The 2,500-nt window shown below is 46.8% G+C and overlaps 6 non-coding genes and 2 pseudogenes across 6 annotated transcripts; all 8 read right to left on the reverse strand.

Annotated features, from left to right (window-relative positions):
- Window positions 1-88: 88 nt before the first annotated feature.
- On the reverse strand, window positions 89-207 carry LOC138460668 (5S ribosomal RNA). The gene has a single exon (XR_011263339.1). It is a non-coding gene; the product is annotated as a 5S ribosomal RNA (ribosomal RNA).
- A 106-nt stretch (window positions 208-313) lies between these two features.
- LOC138464605 (5S ribosomal RNA) lies at window positions 314-432 on the reverse strand. The gene has a single exon (XR_011267184.1). It is a non-coding gene; the product is annotated as a 5S ribosomal RNA (ribosomal RNA).
- Window positions 433-538: 106 nt separating this feature from the next.
- On the reverse strand, window positions 539-657 carry LOC138462766 (5S ribosomal RNA). The gene has a single exon (XR_011265358.1). It is a non-coding gene; the product is annotated as a 5S ribosomal RNA (ribosomal RNA).
- A 463-nt stretch (window positions 658-1,120) lies between these two features.
- Window positions 1,121-1,229, reverse strand: LOC138459060 (5S ribosomal RNA; annotated as a pseudogene).
- Window positions 1,230-1,335: 106 nt separating this feature from the next.
- LOC138463146 (5S ribosomal RNA) lies at window positions 1,336-1,454 on the reverse strand. Its single transcript, XR_011265732.1, has one exon. It is a non-coding gene; the product is annotated as a 5S ribosomal RNA (ribosomal RNA).
- A 106-nt stretch (window positions 1,455-1,560) lies between these two features.
- Window positions 1,561-1,679, reverse strand: LOC138461736 (5S ribosomal RNA). Its single transcript, XR_011264342.1, has one exon. It is a non-coding gene; the product is annotated as a 5S ribosomal RNA (ribosomal RNA).
- Window positions 1,680-1,785: 106 nt separating this feature from the next.
- LOC138458280 (5S ribosomal RNA) lies at window positions 1,786-1,904 on the reverse strand. The gene has a single exon (XR_011262388.1). It is a non-coding gene; the product is annotated as a 5S ribosomal RNA (ribosomal RNA).
- Window positions 1,905-2,367: 463 nt separating this feature from the next.
- LOC138457051 (5S ribosomal RNA) lies at window positions 2,368-2,476 on the reverse strand (annotated as a pseudogene).
- Between the last annotated feature and the right edge of the window lie 24 nt (window positions 2,477-2,500).

The following is a 2,500-nucleotide window of genomic DNA, read 5'->3' on the forward strand; positions in this document are numbered from 1 at the left end:
TGTACTTTTAAGCATCTAGTCGGCTAGACCTTGCAGTTTTGAAAGGCAATTGTGAAATGGCTCACTTCCTGAACTTGGAGTACAAAAAAGCCTACAGCACCTGGTATTCCCAGGTGGTCTCCCATCCAGGTACTAACTAGGCCCGACACTGCTTAGCTTCCGAGATCAGACGAGATCGGGCGCATTCAGTGTGGTGTGGCCGTAGGCTCTGGGCCTTGTGAGTTTTGTACTTTTAAGCATCTAGTCGGCTAGACCTTGCAGTTTTGAAAGGCAATTGAGAAATGGCTCACTTCCTGAACTTGGAGTACAAAAAATCCTACAGCACCTGGTATTCCCAGGCGGTCTCCCATCCAGGTACTAACTAGGCCCGACACTGCTTAGCTTCTGAGATCAGACGAGATCAGGCGCATTCAGTGTGGTGTGGCCATAGGCTCTGGGCCTAGTGAGTTTTGTACTTTTAAGCATCTAGTCGGCTAGACCTTGCAGTTTTGAAAGGCAATTGAGAAAGGGCTCACTTCCTGAACTTGGAGCACAAAAAAGCCTACAGCACCTGGTATTCCCAGGCGGTCTCCCATCCAGGTACTAACTAGGCCTAACACTGCTTAACTTCCGAGATCAGACGAGATCGGGTGCATTCAGTGTGGTGTGGCCGTAGGTTCTAGGAATGCTAAGAATATTACTCTTATGCATTTGCATTTAGTAAGCTAAGCCATGCAGCCACTTGCAACATGATACCACGCTCATCGCTCGATCAGGCTCGATCAGGCGAGATATATAAGACTGGTGGGCCCATTCAGGACTCCTATGTCTGGTAGGATAACTTTAATTCATCCATCCTGTGTCTGTTGCAGGGAGGTGGAGAGAACAATCAACACAATAATGAGTTTCTTTCATGCCTCTTGAAGGACTCAATATTCTCTGTACTGCATTACATGTGAAAGTCGATTTATTACCCATGAACACACTACCTGTATGCTAATTCTATGTAAAAAGGTAGCTCCAGCCCTCATGATGTTGTCCAACATTTCCGCTATAAAACGGGATACAATTATTTTGGAAACATACCAAATTTGAAAAATAATTGAGAAGTTGCGCAATTAGTAATCATGGAGCACAAAAAAGCCTACAGCACCTGGTATTCCCAGGCAGTCTCCCATCCAGGTACTAACTAGGCCCGACCCTGCTTAGCTTCCGAGATCTGGCGCATTCAGTGTGGTGTAGCCGTAGGCTCTGGGCCTAGTGAGTTTTGTACTTTTAAGCATCTAGTCGGCTAGACCTTGCAGTTTTGAAAGGCAATTGTGAAATGGCTCACTTCCTGAACTTGGAGCACAAAAAAGCCTACAGCACCTGGTATTCCCAGGCGGTCTCCCATTCAGGTACTAACGAGGCCCGACACTGCTTAGCTTCCGAGATCAGACGAGATCGGGCGCATTCAGTGTGGTGTGGCCGTAGGCTCTGGGCCTTGTGAGTTTTGTACTTTTAAGCATCTAGTCGGCTAGACCTTGCAGTTTTGAAAGGCAATTGAGAAATGGCTCACTTCCTGAACTTGGAGTACAAAAAAGCCTACAGCACCTGGTATTCCCAGGCGGTCTCCCATCCAGGTACTAACTAGGCCCGACACTGCTTAGCTTCTGAGATCAGACGAGATCAGGCGCATTCAGTGTGGTGTGGCCATAGGCTCTGGGCCTAGTGAGTTTTGTACTTTTAAGCATCTAGTCGGCTAGACCTTGCAGTTTTGAAAGGCAATTGAGAAAGGGCTCACTTCCTGAACTTGGAGCACAAAAAAGCCTACAGCACCTGGTATTCCCAGGCGGTCTCCCATCCAGGTACTAACTAGGCCTAACACTGCTTAACTTCCGAGATCAGACGAGATCGGGTGCATTCAGTGTGGTGTGGCCGTAGGCTCTAGGAATGCTAAGAATATTACTCTTATGCATTTGCATTTAGTAAGCTAAGCCATGCAGCCACTTGCAACATGATACCACGCTCATCGCTCGATCAGGCTCGATCAGGCGAGATATATAAGACTGGTGGGCCCATTCAGGACTCCTATGTCTGGTAGGATAACTTTAATTCATCCATCCTGTGTCTGTTGCAGGGAGGTGGAGAGAACAATCAACACAATAATGGGTTTCTTTCATGCCTCTTGAAGGACTCAATATTCTCTGTACTGCATTACATGTGAAAGTCGATTTATTACCCATGAACACACTACCTGTATGCTAATTCTATGTAAAAAGGTAGCTCCAGCCCTCATGATGTTGTCCAACATTTCCGCTATAAAACGGGATACAATTATTTTGGAAACATACCAAATTTGAAAAATAATTGAGAAGTTGCGCAATTACTAATCATGGAGCACAAAAAAGCCTACAGCACCTGGTATTCCCAGGCAGTCTCCCATCCAGGTACTAACTAGGCCCGACCCTGCTTAGCTTCCGAGATCGGGCGCATTCAGTGTGGTGTGGCCGTAGGCTCTGGGCCTAGTGAGTTTTGTACT

The sequence above is a fragment of the Ambystoma mexicanum genome, chromosome 4p, assembly GCF_040938575.1.
Source record: "Ambystoma mexicanum isolate Mex_15411 chromosome 4p, UKY_AmexF1_1, whole genome shotgun sequence".
In the NCBI taxonomy this organism is placed as follows: Eukaryota; Metazoa; Chordata; class Amphibia; order Caudata; family Ambystomatidae; genus Ambystoma; species Ambystoma mexicanum.